Source organism: Thamnophis sirtalis, unplaced genomic scaffold (genome assembly GCF_051295495.1).
Source record: "Thamnophis sirtalis isolate CommonGarterSnake01/CBP01778 unplaced genomic scaffold, rThaSir2_p1.2 scaffold_5, whole genome shotgun sequence".
NCBI classification, from domain to species: Eukaryota; Metazoa; Chordata; class Lepidosauria; order Squamata; family Natricidae; genus Thamnophis; species Thamnophis sirtalis.
The window spans coordinates 67,634,507-67,652,283 of NW_028261385.1; positions in this window are offsets into that span (position 1 = coordinate 67,634,507).

Sequence of the window (17,777 nt, forward strand, 5' to 3'; positions counted from 1 at the left end):
GACTCAATTGTGGTCATAAATTGAGGACTACCTTTAGTAAATGCCTCTGCCCAAAAAAATATAATTATAAGCTGGGATAACAGGTACAGTGATCACATTTTCTTGGAAAAGAATAAAGGACAAACCTGAAAAGGGCTAAAATGGAAAGGGATTCACCAGGATTTTTTTTTAAAGTGAATGAAGGCAAAAGGATGTGTTGATGTTTATCACTTTGCCTTTCAAAGGAAAATTCAAGAACCAAACCAAGGAATAGATTAATTAAACACATTTAAAGGACATATTTTTGAAATGAAGGACTGTCCTTTATATTAAAAAACATATGAGCACTGTAATGAAAGGTGGCATCTCCTGGAAAGAGGCATGGAGCCACCATATTGGCATGCCTTCTGATTTTGAAGGTTTTGTGACAGGCCATATTTAACAGGTGTGCCATTTTGGGAATAGATGATCTTCTTGCTTGTGATAGTATCCATAACCTGCTCTCAAACCCCAAATTGCATCAGTTGAGAAATCTGCCTATTTCTGACTTATTTAGTAAGAGGCAAAGAAGCAACTGTGACACCCAACTAACAAACTGTAGTAAATTACGCTCTTATCCTTCTGTAGTTTTCAGGTTAATCATGTGGGACTTTTTAAAAATTCAAGTAAAGTTCTTTGCAGAGTAGAGAAGTTAGTTTCATGCAAAGTTTGTGCAAATTTGAGAAGTGAAGGCATTGCTTTCAAAAGAAAAGCTTCAAAAATAAAAGCATTTGGCATGTTTCATCCCTTCAGAAGACAGTAAAACAATGCAAATTGTGACAAAATAAGCTCTCTCTTTTGTAAACATGGCCAATGGTGCATGTGACTGCATACATGTCCATGCTGCCTACCACTGCTTGTAAACATGTTTACTTGCAATATGAGATATTTTCAGAAAATTCATCTTTGTGTGTGCTCGGTCTGAAAGTGCACATGAGCTAAGATTTACCTAAGGGGAGTTGCGGCAACTCCATTTCACAATCTCCGATTACAAGTGCTTATTATGACTACAATTGAACCCAAAATTTCCATTGTTAAGCAAGACAGTTAAGCGAGTTTTGCCCCATGTTACAACCTTTCTTGCCAGACTTGTTAAGTGAATCATTACAACTTTGCACCGTTGTTAACTGAATCTGGCTTCCCCGTTGACTCTGTTGCTTGCCAGAAAGTCACAACAACTGGTTACATGACTCCCGACCTTATAACCATCATAAATACATGCCAGTTGCTAAGCATCTTAATTTTGATCATATGACCATGGGAACGCTGCAACAGCTGTAAGTGTAAAAACAGTGATAAGTCACTATTTTCAGTGCCATTGTAATTTTGAATGGTCACTAAATGAATGGTTGTAAGTCAAGGACTACCTATACTTTTGTATTATATGTAAGGAAAAAAAAACTGTGAGGGAAGCAAAGAACATCAACTCCCATGATTCCTAGCAAGTATGTCAGGCTGGAAATTGCACATGTTGAAGGCCGGTCCATGGGGGCGGAGGGTGGGGGGAGGATTGAGGAAGGCTGAAAAGATCTCACCTGACAGGGAAAAAAAGCCTCAGGCCAAAAGTGTGTCCTGAAGCATGATGGTTTGGAATCTGTTAAAAAAGCAGTAATACAATCATTGTACAATTGGCATTGTTATTAATGAGATCAACTTCTTCATTACATGTTCTTCCTCTTTGGGGTTAGTAGTTTTTAATAAGTTCAACTCATTCGGAGAAATAAAAGACACACGATTTGAAGCAGTGAAGATGATTAAATTTTGGGTCAGAGCACAAAGCATGTGTCAAGAGTTCAGAATCATTTCAGAAAATTTTCACCCGCATAAATTACTACAGAATCCGGCCCCCACAGTATGTGTGAAGATCATGTGATGCGGTTGCTATAGTAACGGCTTATTCTTGTTGAAATCTAGGGTAACTACGGCTGCTAAACCCTGCATCTTCTGACAGCAATTTATTTAACCTTGCTTCTTTTATATTCTCTTATTGACTCACTGAACTTAAAAAAAAAAAAGGAGAAATGCTTATTCTGTAAAATAGACTTTAATTTATTAAGCGGAGCTCTGTGGACTATTTCTTGTTCCCAGTTTAATAGATACGAGCATTTAGACTATTTTATGGTTCTTTTAATTCAACGCCTGTCTGTAGAAACATGGATAATTATCCACCTTCCTTTTTCCCGGGCCATCCAAATTGCTTCCCAACAGCATCAAAATATTTCTCCACTATTACAACATTCTCCTCAAGATGATGTTAGTGAATTATAAAGTGTATTCTCAGTCATGGGCCTGTCTCCTTAAGAGCAGTTAAGCTAAAGTAATTAAGTAGCGCAAAGATGAAATTAGACATAAAACTTTAGTAATAAGGCAGAAAAAGAAATGGAAAATGAAAGCAATTCAGTGGCCTTTCTGATCAAGCAATAATCCCAGCTGAATATAAAATATTCCTGTCACCTAAATAACGTCTATAACATTGAATGCATATTTGTAACATGATTAATGTCCTGCATTGGAGTCAGTCTATTATAAATGGGTAAACACAATGTACTCACATTTTCAATAGACAAGACTAGGAAGATTTAAAATGTACAGTAGCTTCTTCAATAAAAAAAATCCTCAATATTTAAGCAATATTTTTTTCCTCCACAGAAATGTTTATACTGCAAGAATATTCTCTTTCTCTCCAAGATGGGGAAGAAAGATGTGAAAATTGAGAGCTCTTTCACATGAGAAGGACATGCTTGCTAATTTTAAGAAAATTGACATCATGAATACTCAGTGAATTGAGAATCTTCACGCCAATCTATTAACTGCAGGAAATATGTGAACTTTACTTAATATGCAACATGAGGGAATCAAGCCAACCCACAGGCCACATCCAAGAAAGCACTGTTCTAAACAGATTATATGCAAACGACTAAAATTTATAAGAATGTTTTTTTTAAATTTACAATTGCATGACAGAATTTGGAAGAGTATAAAATATTAAGGATATACGCAGTCTTAATTATACCTGCATCCCCAGAGTTGTCAAGACACACAAGAATGAAAAAAGGGCAAATTCTTCATACATCCCTAGTTCCAGCAGGTTAATATAAAGGGGAAGCACAAATATGTCACAGTGACAACTTATTTTCTGCTGGGGTTCTGGGGCCCTACTTTCATTACATTTCATTTTTAGTCCAGGAATGAATGAAACTGAGTCAGTGTTACTATAGACTTTTTAAAAATCCTAGTACCATCAAGTGGTGTAAAACTATTAGGGGTTGTCACTTATTACTGTGGAGGGAAATTAGGAAATGTTACTGACTTGAAACACGCAAATAGATATAAGATAGAGATCAACAACCAGGAGAGTGAACTTTGTGCCAGAAATGTTTTTCTCTAACTCAAGGATAGGTGGTTAGCACTTCAAGCTCAGCAGTGGTTAAAGGCTCTAAATATTTCCTGCATCAAGCTACAAAGTTACCTTTTAATTTCTGCCCCATTAAAATATTTCAATGTTTCTTTCCCATTGAAAAATCCTCTGTTTGCAATGTTAGGAAATTGTTCCATTGCTGATCTAGGCATGATAGATTACTATAATCTGACTGCTGGAATTTACTCTTTGGTAAGAGACACACTGTAATATAGATAATGGATATAATCAGGATATAATTCTCAAGCAGCATGACAAATCATATTAAGCAAAATGTACTGTTTGGTTCATCACTGATACTGCTGTGCCAATTATTCAGTGAGAATGCTGGGTACAATCCAGCAGGAATTTCCTCTGTGTGTGGCTCATTCAAATAAACAAATTTATAGATAAACCATGGTCTGATATACTAGGATTAAAGATTCTGCTTTGGGTGTGGAATTTAAACCACAGGTAGGACAAATAAAAGTATCAGTGGTTCCAACTATCTATGGGTTGGGTTAATCCACAAAATGACACTATTGTTTGGCCCACTCTTCCAAATAGCCCCCTTTCATTTCCTACAAGTATCAGTAGTAAATGGGGTGTCTGATTTCCTTGCCATGAACTACTGAAGTATGTCACTGATTGGCACTAAGGAAATAAACTAGGGTGAGAAGCCATGCTGGTTACAAATTTGGGGATTTTATACTGAGGATCATAATCTGTATTGCCATTTTCCATAAAAAGCCTATCCTGCTCATAAAGTAAGAATGCAAAAAGTATGGTATAGGGCAGCATGTCTCTTGGTTGGGAAAAATAGAAATAATATTGTGATGGAATATGGGCAAAAGGAACCAGTTATGTCAATAATATCAGATGTAATAGCAATAGCAATAGCAGTAGACTTATATACCGCTTCATAGGCCTTTCAGGCCTCTCTAAGCGGTTTACAGAGAGTCAGCATATTGCCCCCAACAATCTGGGTCCTCATTTTACCCACCTCGGAAGGATGGAAGGCTGAGTCAACCCTGAGCCGGTGAGATTTGAACCGCTGACCTGCTGATCTAGCAGTAGCCTGCAGTGCTGCATTTAACCACTGCGCCACCTTGGCTCTTGTAATATGTAATATGAACAATAGCAATAGCACTTAGACACCATTTCACAATGCTTTTACAGCCCTCTCTAAGTGGTTTACAGAGTCAGCATATTGCCCCCAACAATCTGGGTCCTCATTTTACCCACCTCAGAAGAATGGAAGTCTGAGTCAACCTTGAGCCTCATGAGATTCGATCTGCCAAATTTCAGGCAGCCGGCAGTCAAGCTGAAATAGCCTGCAGTACTGCATTCTAACCACTGCACCATTGTGGCTCTACTATCAATGCTCTATGCATTGATCCAGTTGCCATTTTAATTTCTTACAATTCCTCCAATATAGATGCTTTAAGACACTACCTAGATAGGCAATAGATAAACAACTTTCTTAAATGGTATCTAAAATTTACTAACAGCATCCAATACTTTTCTGTGTGGCAAAACCTAACATCTTGAATTGTGGGAATGCAATAAAACAAGTTTTTGGCTGTTTCTTTCTCTAAAAGATAATGGAAGAAAGCTGCTGAAATTAGTAAATTTTAGTTTAGTAGTAAATTTTATCTATTCAGCTTCCACATTATAACAAGCTTATAACAAGCTTTCTCTATCCTTCCTCCAGTTTTAGTTTTTTAAGAACCTGAAAACCTGCTCACTGTTCTTCACAATTTAACGATTAAAGTTTAATTTATCTATCATTTGGATATTATAACTAATATTCTTCATCTAACTAGTCATTTTACTTACTTACTAAATAAATATTTACTAGTGCTTGTTCTTAACATTGATCATCTGGGCTGATAGTTTTAGTTGTTCATTTTACTGACACTTTTGTACTTATTATTAGCAATCTTGGGCACAATATATGCAAATGTGTAATATGATTAAAAATATGTCAATTATTATCTAAAGTCTGATGCACCCTGATAGCTTTATCTGGCTTCAAGGCAAAGATTTTTGTATATCAAAAAACTCTGTTAACTTTTTCCAGCTATCAGTTCAAAACGTCTTATGCTGCCTAGTAAAATTAGCAAGACACTTACTTGTGCTTCTAACCTTCTGCAGAACTACAAATAAATACATTGCATTTTTCAAGAAAATGCCTTTCTAGGTCTGCTTAATTCCATTAGACAGTGTGAAACCATGCATTCCAGCTGTATACAATGGTAAACAGAATGGGAAGTGCTTTTGAACATACTGCAGATGGGTAAGAAAATCAATAGAAAGTGAGAGAAAGCTTCAAGCGATATAGATTGTTTGAACTACTTGCCATTATGTCAAATTCACTTTTACATCAGCAAACAGACACATTGTAAGATTAATGTCAAGAGTACCATTTCTATTGCTTTCATTTAAAAGCTGAAGATTACATAGATTTTGATAATTAAGGAAATCTTTAATAGTCCACTGTTGGGTTTTTAGTTAATCTTTAACAGTGTAAACATGTCTTGCTCAGAAGTAACCTGATTGGGCTATGTGGGAATTACTTGAGGTAACTATATAAGATTGCAGCTTTGCAAGCAGATCCATTTCTGATTCCCTCAGTTTAATGCACTGAAATTGTTTGAATGCATAGATATTCAAATGCCCATGTCTCCCTTTCTTAACCCTTGGGTATATTGATCATGACTTGTAAAAACCATCATCCTGGTGAGCATCTAGTTCAGGGGTCTCAAACTCAATCATCACAAGTGCCGCATGAAGGCAAGTTCATTACCCCAAGGCCATAAGACGGAAATCTTTTCATACATATGGACACAAAAGCGTCTAGTGAGTTTAAAATGAAGAAAATGAAGTGTATCACAGTATGCCATTAAACTTAAATAACTTAAAAAAAACATACTGAGAAACAGTGCTACTTGTGAAAGAGCTGTAAAGCAGACATTTTACCTTTAGCTGACAGTATTTGGCATTAACCTGAACACCAACATTTGCTTTTATTGCTCTATATTGAAGTGCAATATTTTTTCAAGAATGTATCTAGGATGACATAATCTCATCTGGGAAATTTACTTAATTTATTGCGTTTTGATGTAGCCAAATCTGAGACGACTTCCACAGCAGATTTAAATAATCATTAAAATATCCCCAGTACAATATAAAATGTTAAGTATCCAAAATCAACATAACAAAATAAGTAAGAACAATAAAACACCTAATAATTAAAATACAAAACAGCACTTTAGTCTAGCTATTATCTAACAGTATTAACTTTATAACTAGTCCTTCTTTAATCCCACCCAAAAAGTCCACTGACAACTGTCCATATCCTCATGTCCTTTTTCTTCTCTTGCATGTATTTAGTTCTCCCTCTTTTGTCTTCTTTCCTGGGGGAATACTTTCTTATTTTCCTTCACCCAACAGAAGGGTGTTGCTTACTCACTTGCTGTCTTTCCTACTCCTAGCCTAGCAAAAAGAACATCATGATGAGTCAGCTAGATGGAGTTATTTTCTCTACTGACAGAAATCTTCCTTTAAATTCCCCTTCTTACTCTTAGGCAAACTCAGCCTCCATTCCCCTCTTGCCTATTCAAACCTTATCTACTCATTCGTTCTACATGGTGAGTCCAGCACCACCTCATAAGTAGTGCCAACCATGGAGCAGTGGAGAGAAGAGATGGTATAGTTCAGCGTATGAGGCACACTAACTACACCGTCCTGACAACAAGGCCTCACACCACTGCAAGGAGGCCCTCAGAATCAAAACAAGTTGAACAGCTAAGTCAATACCAGCAGACAGTTCAGATGTGGTATTCAGCAGATTCTGACCAGTTCTGGTAGTGGAAATTTTGAGTAGTTCAGAGAATTGGTAAATATCACCTCTGACTGGCCCCACCCCAAACTATTCTCTGCCTCTCGAGTCCCAGCTAATCAGGAGGAAATGGGGATTTTGCAGTAACCTGTCCCTGGAGTGGGATGGGAATGGAGATTTTACAGTATCCTTCCCCTGCCATGCCCACCAAGCCATGCCATGTCCACCAAGCCACGCCCACAGAACCGGTAGTAAAAAAAATGAAATCCCACCACTAAGACAGTTCATTTTAGCGCACTTCCTATGGCCCAACCTGATATGGACATAGCAGCCATATAAAATGTCTGCATACAGTCCATCTCCTTCTATGATCAGGACCTTGATGATGGCAAAGGGGCTTGTATGGGCTATGTCATTGGACATATATATATATGTCCAGATGGGTCTCCTAAGGCAAACAAGCCATGATGGATACCCCAAACTAACACCAATCACATTTGTCAACCCACATTGGACCAATGTGGGAGATTATGGTCTATTCATTGACTACGGAAGGTGTTTGACTCAGTATTCCAGCAAGCAATAATTAAGGGTTTGCTCAACCAAGGCATAGGCACTTACTACAATCACTATATGGAAAAACAATGGAAACAATTTGCCTTAATGATCTTAAAGTGGAAATCAACATAGAACGAGGTGTACGACAAGGTGATACAATATCACCTATTCTTTTCTCAGCCTGCTTTGAAGAAGTATTTCACAAACTAGATTGGGCAAAAGATGGAATTAAAATCAATGGTGCCTATTTAAGTCACTTAAGATTTTCAGATGATGTTGTTCTCTTCTCACAAGACCCAGAAGAGCTGCAAAGACACACATAAGAGCTGCACAAGAGGGCTATAAAGACACATATAATAGCTACACAAAGCAGGAGAACCAGATTATGTTTAATAAATTTATTATCTTACAAATAAACCTGAAAAAGAACCAAATTATGTTTAATAAATTCACTAAGGAAAGAAAAATGCATATATCTGAAGAACTAAATGTAATAGACCACTACATATACCTTGGCCAACGGATCTCAGTGGAAGGTGATACAATAAAGGAAATTGAAAGGTATGTTAAATGTGGTTGGCAGGCATTCGGAAAGCTAAACATAATTTTCAAGAACAACGTCTCCTGAGGCCTGAAGAGAAAAAATTTCCATCAGTGTGTGCTGCCTGGTCTAACATATGTTGGTGAAACATGGACACTGACCTAACAATCGATACAAAAGTTACGAGTGGCACAAAGAGCCATGGAAAAATTCATGCTCGACATTATAAGGCGAGATAGAAAGACCCGCACATGGATTAGAGAACAAAAAAATGTATACAATATAATCAAGAGAGTAAAATAATTCAAATGGAAATGGGCTGGTCACATATCAAGAAGAACTGATAGCAGGTGGACCAAGGCAGTCATAGAGTGAATCCCACTTGATAAATACCATCCACAAGAGACCTAAAACAAGTTGGATTTACAAACATCAACATTGGCAAAAGAAAGCTCAGGACCATATTGGTTTGAATTTGAAACAAGGGGACAGATAATGGCTAAAATATTGACAGCCGTACCCCATAGGTTTGAAACTGTTATTTAGTGATTTAGCTCACATATCTCAAAGCCATGGTCATTGAGTCATGTTTTTTTACCAGTACCAAATGATTAAATCCAAAGAAAAATCTGAAAAATAATTTTGACAACAAGCCTATGTAAATTGGCTCATAAAAGAATTTTCACTTGAGAACTTCTGTTCAGCAAACCATTTAAACAATCCCTAAAGTATTTCACTGAATGATGGTAGATTTGAGTACATGCTTAATTTACCTTTGCAGGATCAGAAAAGACAGAAGCCGAAACAAAATCCCAGGGCTAAAATCTTTTCAGGAAGTAGTAATTCAGACATCTTAAGTGCAATTGCTTTAGCTAATCTTAATTGTGGGTGACATTTTTTCCTCACGATCTGGAAAAAGTTGGTTGTTGAAAGATTTCAGTTATCCTCCACATCTCATACATTATATATTATGTACAGATACAATACAAATATTGGCATATTCACGTTTATGTTATCACACTAACAGATGATATAAAGCTGAACAGAATGAGGAACTATGTTGCACTGCATTATTAATTCCTATAATTCAGGGATTGGAAACATGGTATCTGTTGTGGCCCAGCAGGAGCCGTTGGAGCTGCCACCAGACTCCGACAGCAAGGGGCCCTATGAGTCGGCCCTGGAGGATGTGTGGGACCCTGGACAGGGTTCCGACTCCGAGCAGGGCACAGAGAGACTGGTTGTCCACCAGGTGGCGCCTGAGCCTTGGACCAGTGGGGAGGAGACAAGGAAGAGTGATCCAGAAACCAGCAGTGAGTTGTTCCTGGATGTATGCCATCGAAGAGCTACCCAGCGTCAGGAACAATTACACAATTACAGGAGGTAATTACGCTCAGCTGATAGTCATTAGGCTCCTCTCCAGACTATAAAAAAGATTGCTTGTGCCATGCCCTTCTTGCAGAAGTCAACGCTTTGACTAAAGAGAAACTAACTTGGCAGGCTGGATTGCTGCCAAGGTTTGTCTGAATTGCTGCCAAGGTTTGTTGGACTTGCTGCCAAGGTCCTTATCAGTTGGTTTATTTGGCTTTCAGTTGCCGAGATTCTGGTCTTTTATTAAAGGACATTCCATTTAAGCTTGTCTCGGCTTTCGTTACTGGACGGAGGAGGGGTCAGAACAGGTATCTATAAGTATCAAGATCAATTCTTTGAATTATAATTCAATATAAATTTCAATCCTTTATTCTATATATTCTCCTATGGATGAAACATTGTATTATTTTGCCTATTAAATCATAATCTTTACAATATTCATCTTCCATGTTTATTTTCAGTGAAAACATATATACACCATAGCAATAATTTGTAGTATTCATTAGTATGCAAATTCAATTCCAAGTCAGTTTTCTCAGTTCTAAAATCAAAACTCTTTTAGTCCAATTTAAATCTTTCAGTCAATTATACACAAGAAAACCATTAACAAGTATGATCTTCCATTTCCAATTCTTCTCCTGCTTTTAATTTAGTTTTACTTTTCTAAAGATCATTTATTGACATTATATGAGCCTAGGTCAACCAAGATTGTATAACATTTTTCTTCTAAAATAGGTGTTTTAGGGTCACAACCATAAAAGAACTTGGGTAGTCCATCTTACTCGATGATGATGATGATGATGATGATGATGATGATGATGATGATGATGATGATGATATCAACTTAGTCATGTCCAACTCTTGGCGATTCTATGGGCCAGGTCTCTCCACTTCTGATATTGCACTGCTTCTTTGAATTTTTCTCGGCTTGTATCAGCTGTGGCTTGTGTCAGCTTTGATGGTGTCCAGTCACCATGTTCTTTGACAGCCCGGTTTCCTTTTACTGCTAACTCTTCCAAACATAATTGCTTTCTCCAGTGAATCCTCCCACAGGATATGGCCAAAGTAAGTGAGGCAGTTTAGTGCTTTTGCCTTCTAGTGACATGTCTGGTGGTATGCACTCCAGTATTTGTTTGCTAGTCACCTTTCCGGTGCAAGGAATAACCAGGAGACTTCTTGCTCCATAGCTGTTCCAAACCCAAATCCTTACACCTATCAGAATTTTAAGTTGACAGTAGTATTAATAACTAATATAAAACCTAATCCAAGATCCAAATCTCTTATCCAAAATATTCTACCTGGTTAACATTTGGTTACATTTATGTCTAGAGGCAGTCTTTATTTGATATTACACTTTTTACTGAGTTTCATGAGAAAATTTCTTTGGGCAATAGATTGGGGTTAAATTTAAAGTTACAGTTGGGTTTTCTTAAAATACAAGTAGTCCTCGATTTACAACAATTCATTTAATGATCTTTCAAATTTACAATGGCACTGAAGAAGGTGATTTATGAGCAGTTCCCACATATATGACCATTGCAGTGTCTCCACATTCATGTGATCAAATCAGGTGTTTGCCAACCAGCATAGATTTACAATGGTTGCAACATTCCAATGATCCTGCAATTGTCATTTGCATCCTTTCTAGGGAGCTTCTGACAAACAAAGTCAATGGGGAGAGCCAGATTCACTTAATGACCATATGATTCACTTAATTGTAATGATTCGCTTAACAACCATAGCAAAAAGATCATAAAATGGGGCAGGATTTATTTAACAACTACCTTGCTTAGCAATGGAAATTTTATTATCACAAGTCAAGGACTACTTGTATACACCAACATTTAGCTGTAGGGACAGAATCAGCCTCATTTGTTATGGATAATGTTAATCTTAAATGTGTATTACAGTGGTGGGTTACGACCAGTACGTCCTGGTACGGACGTACTGGTGCCTGCTGGGATCACTGGGTACCGTTCCATTACGGTGCTCCAGAGGGCCTGCCCTACCGCCCGCGATCCTTACTGGTATTTGAGCTCTTCAGCGTTTCCATGCACAGAGAGTACGATGCCTGCACAATGCTATGCCAAGCAGCTGGAGCACTGTGGAGGCATCACGGAGCGTTGCAAGCAGTAAATACGTATGTGCGTGTTCATGTGGTGGACGCCGGGCTCCATTGCACCATACCGGTTGTAACAAGATCTGGAACTCACCACTGGTCTATTATGTTTAGTATTTAGACATTTGGCAGCCATTACTAAAAAGAAATTCTGGCCATTGGGGTGGGGTTAGCATTAAAATTAAGTTTATGTGAAGTCTCCTCAAAATTACAACAAGAGCTTGGGGCTATTGTGACCCTGTTTAACAAGTCAGATATTGAATTGGAGGAATGGCATGGCAGGTTCTTCCTTTGCGACCCAGGAGCCTATGGGCTCTAGATACCTGCAGGATTTATCAGAAAGAGGGACTTTTTGTAGAATGAGTCTGCAGTTCTGCAGCAGTTACTAAACCAGGAGTGTCCAACTATGGCCACTTTAAGATTGGCCAGTCTCCATGCTGGCTGAAAAAATCTGGGAGTTGTAGTTTACAAGTCTTAAACTTGCCATAATTGGACCTCCCTACACTATTGCAAAAGAGGAAGGCTGCATCAGCTGATTTAGACATTAAGCTGGAAAAGACCTGACTTCAGACCTCCAGGAAATGAACAGAACCGACATTTTAACTTTTAGTGAGCGTCCTCCAAAGAACAATAATTCAGGAGCATATACATGTCTGAGTCAGTATTATGAAAGAAGGACTTGAGAGTCCAACTCCTGTAGGAAAGTAACTTTCCAAAATAACCTGTTCTTTTCCCATTTAATAATTTAAATATTAAGTATTGAACATTTTTTAATTTTCATATTGCTCTTGCTCTGGGAGAAGTAATATATATATGGAATTGTCACAATTGAATTCTTCCTTGCCTTGTACTTATGTGTGATGTCACTGCTGTTTTCTGTGGCAAGTTCATAACATTACTATTATTTAGTTCAGCATCAATTAATCCACAATTCCTTGCAAGGTCAGTTTCACTGGTGTAACTTCTTTTATCCTGCTCACATATGGATGTCAATGAGATTTGGGTGCAGTCCAACTGCCTGTTGACTCCAACTAGTGTTCAGAGTACTTTCCGTGAACTGCACTATATTACAATAAACAAGTATGGGGGGTGCTAAAGTATAAATATTCAGAATTTAAAGACTTGGCAGACTGCATTTGTGAAAAGCTACAGATGCTGCAAAGAGCTCTGATGGCTCATTAACATTCACGTCATCACCACCCTCGTTATCTCTCCCAGATGTTTCTATGACTGTCCCTTTAAAGAATGCCTGTCTAAATTTTATTTACATTTGTTCAGCAATATTGATCCTCAATGAATAAATGTAATACACTGCTGTCAGTGCTGGAGACTAATTAAATCTATGTATGAGCCTGATACCCTGATTGAAAAATCTGCTGCAAGTAAACTGGGTTTAAATAAACACTTTACTGTAGTGCTTTAATTACACTTTAGTTTGTAATGTAATTTTTGGCTGTTTAAACTATGATTTAGGCTGAGCTAATTACAAATGATTTTCTACTATGTAATTAATAATAACAAAATTGTAATTAGACAGCTGCTCTGGATCAGGGTGACAGTTTGTGTTAGGTGACTCATGATCAGTCTGTCAAATATACAAAAGCACATAGATATGGGGACAAGGATGTATGGTAGTTTCTTCTAACTTTTTTTTCCAAGTGACATTGCTGTTGTTCCTATGAACATCCCAGAATTATTGTTTTAAAAAGTCATTACAGTATTGTTTTTATTTTGCTTTGGTACTCTTGCTTCTATTATAATCACCTGCATATAATGATGTACCGCTCCAATTACAGCAGGGTTTGCCAATATAGTGCCCTTAAGCAATACTGTGTCCAGAGATATTTCCCTTGATATTCTGCATGCTTTATGCTCCCATATTTCATCATTGTGTGCTGTGTGTGCATGTGTGTTCTTATTTCCATATGCGTTATTTAAAAATAAAAAAATATAGGAGATTCAACCATGTGCTTTTTTGATTAGAATCCAGTAAGAGGAAGAGAGAGGAATCTGTTTAGGCATCAATTAGGCTGTGTCACAGTTTGAAAAAAAAACAATCTGAGATAGATAGCATTTGTTTAGATTTTACTAAGTAATTGTAATGTAGAACAAGTATGAGAAAACATAGAAGTAGTGGGATCTATTTAGAAAAAAACCATAGAACCCCAAGGTCTATGATTAGAGGTAAATGAAAAATGTGGGCAAAGACGTAGACTTCTAATTGGAAGCATAGTGAAATCCTATACATCACTGAACAATATGTCATGATGCCAATGCACAAATGGCATATGGTGTGGTATTTGCATCATTTGTGACAAGGATATCATGATGTTTCTTTCTCCCTTTGCACATATTCCTGGAAGGAGGGCAATGGATTCTATTATAAAGACCACACTAATAACATACTGTAAATGCTGGGATACTACAACTGGTATGTGTTTAAATTAGAGGTGTGCAAGAAAAAGTGTTACCCAAAATGAAATGGATAGTTTATCAAGAGTAGATTCAATTCCAGTGGCAATGAGAAATTCTTCAACAATTTCTTAAGGGTATCTCACTGATGACGGTAGCACTGCTGTTGAAATGCCCACTTAGAGAGATGTTCCTTCTTAATTTCTTTCCTTGGATTTCATTCAGGAGTGGGAAGCAAATAGTTCATAGACAATTGGAAATTTCATCAGAGAAAGAAGTACCTTCTATCCAGGAAAAATTCTCTGAAATTCTTTTTTTCTAGTAAACAAATTTCTAAAGCAAGGTCTATTTCATCCAACTGACAGAGAACTGGAAAGAGAAAATGCAGGAGCATCTTCTTCTCAGTACTAATTCAAGTACAAACCTGTTGGAAGAATTTCTTGCTTATAGTTTGTTTTTTAATCTGTTCAAAACACCAGATTCCGTACTGTCTTTTAGAGTTCAAAAGTTTATTAGCACACAAGGCAAAAATATTTAGCATTGAATGTGGCTGGCTCCCAGTCAGGGATGAATGCTTTTTTTATAGTCAGGTATAAACAATTATTCTGCATATTGTCTGGTTCTAGAATTTTCAAGTTTTACTTTCTAGGAAGGAGTGCCTTAATTTCTCATCTCCTAATTGGCACACCATATCTCTGTTGCTACCAGAGACATATATTTCTCATAGTTTTATATTTTTGATATGCTCAAATAATTCAGATAAAGTATCTGTTCTATTCTGTTGCTACCTGCATACAATTTGTTCTAATCTACACATATGTCTTGTTTCTTTGTAATGGCAAAGCACTAATTTCCTTTCCAAAATGGCATTAGGTTAGCCATTTAATAACTTCTTTCTAGAACTTCCTCCTTTGAGATTTATAGACAAATTTCTAAAACAAATTCTGTTTCATCCAACTGAAGGATAACTGGAAGGAGAAAATGCAGGGGCATTTTCTTGTCAGTACTAATTTAAATGCAAACCATTCTTTCTTGCCTGAATAGAGGCAAAAAATGGTACAAAGAGAACCAATCTGTAGTATAATGATGTTTTAATAGAAAAGCCCTATTCATGTGTTTAATCTGAATTCAATGCTTAAGAAGTACAAATAGTCCCTCTGAAATTCAGGGGTATGGAAATATGGCCCTTTTATGACTTGTGGACTTCAACTCCCAGAATTCGTGAGCCAGCCATGTGCTTATTTGATTTGGCTCATACTGGCTCAGGAATTCTGGGAGTTAAAGTCCCCAAGTCATAAAAGGGCCATATTTCCACACCTCTGTCTAAAGTTCAGTGTTTCTCAACCTTGGCCCACCTGAAGATGCATGGACTTCAACTCCCAGAATCCCCCTGGCTGGGGAATTCTGGGAGTTGAAGTCCACACGTCTTCAGGTGACCAAGGTTGAGAAACACTGGCTAAATCATGACACTGCTAGTACTGAAGAACTGGTTGCCAGAGCTACAACAACACTGTTTACAGACAAGGACTTTCATATATATAATCATACTATTCCTGTGGAGATCAGCTCTTTGTAACATCACCAGCACTAGAGAAGAAAGAAGAAAAATTGTTCGCCATGGAAGCATACCATCTGAACAAGGCTGGGGAAGGAATATAAATGAAGTATAAGGTTACTTGATATAATTAAGAGATATAGGAATATGTGAGAAGATTAAATCCAAACAACTTACTGTCAAACCAGCAGCAATGAAACCACCAACCAATAACTACCTCAACAGAAGTTACAGTTGAAAGGTGGGAGAAAGAAGTGAGAACTCTGTTGCCTAGTTACAAAGAGAGCATTCCGACACCCCTTCTTCCATCTCTATCCCTGTACATGGAAGCAATTTAACCTACTCCAACTCATGTATGTTGCACATATAAAACAGAATTCATTCTCCTATTTTATGGCTAAAACACATTCTGGTTAAAGTGAGAAACACTGATTATAAATTTACAGTAGGTAGGTTAGCAGGGAAGATGGGTAGGGACAGAGGGAGGGAGGGAGGGAGGGAGGGAGGGAAGGAAGGAAGGAAGGAAGGAAGGAAGGAAGGAAGGATGGATGGATTGATTGATTTTAAATTGTACTTGCCATGGTTAAAATTTTGGGTCTCCACATTAAAACAATAAAGCACCAATAAGTTTTCTAACAAAGCAAAAGTTTTCCTTGATACTTGCTTGACTGGCCATATGTGATTTTCTTGGTAACAAAGCAGAAATTGATTTAACTTTATTTACTTTTGGTATTTAAATTTGATATTTTAATTTTATATTTCCGGGTACTAAGACATCCAAGTCCAATATTACCTTTATTTTTGAAATAGGACAAACTTTCCTAAGTGCTCTTAACTACTTAATTCTGTAGACATCTTAACATGGTTAGAATAATGTTAATCTTTCAGACAATTTATTGCACATTCATTCACCATTCTTATCACCTTGTTTTAGTACACATACTTCTTAAACACTCACTTACCACTGCATTCAACTGTAATGTTTTTCCTGCCATACACAGCTCTCATAACAAAGTAGAAAGAACTATGGTCTTATACACAAATATTTCCACTTCCTTCATTCTTTGCAACAGTCTATATGCTATCTATTATCTTTCTACTAACATTTGCTTATGTAACATTTCTCCACTTTTCTATCGTTGATATACCTTCTACCAAATTCAAAAATTTATCTACTTATGTAGCTTTTGCCATTTATGTATAACTTGTAATTGTTTGTTATTTTTCCTGTCAGATATAACTTCATTGGTCTTTGATATATTAACGTTAAGATTCATACTCATCACTGCAGCATACAATCTATGTAACAATTAGTACAAATCCTTCAGATTGTCCCACAATAAAACATTAACCAAATATAAAATATTTGTAAATTAATATCCTGTAGCAACTCACTGCACTATGTCACTACAAGCATATCAAGCATATCATACATATATACATACATATATGTGTACACACATACACACACACACACACTGTATATATTTCTCTTTAAAGAAACTGCTTGGATGAATTTGTGTATTTTGATAAAAGGATTGGAGATAGAGGTCCAAATTTTCAGAGGCTGAAATGTTCTATAGGTGCATGTGGACCTGGGAAGAAAAGGCAGGAGGAAGTCACTTGAGTTTTTCTCAAAAAGCAGGTAAAATGGCAGACAACAAGGAGGCCCTATCTAAACCCTCCTGGTCTCTTGAGTTCAGTAGTTCATGAGATGCTATAGAGTCAGTGTCATTGGATTCACACTTTCAATACAAATCCCCAGTCAGCCACAAAAGTTGTGTGGATAATATTATTTATGCTACCTTCAGTTTGAGGGGGAAAGAAGCACCATAAATACAACAGATAAATAAAATGAATTATACATTTAACATTAGGGAGAGAAAACTAGTGTCATCTAGAATGCCATTCTTCTTCTTGTTACTGCTATCACATTGAGTAGCAAAGCTACACCTACCCACT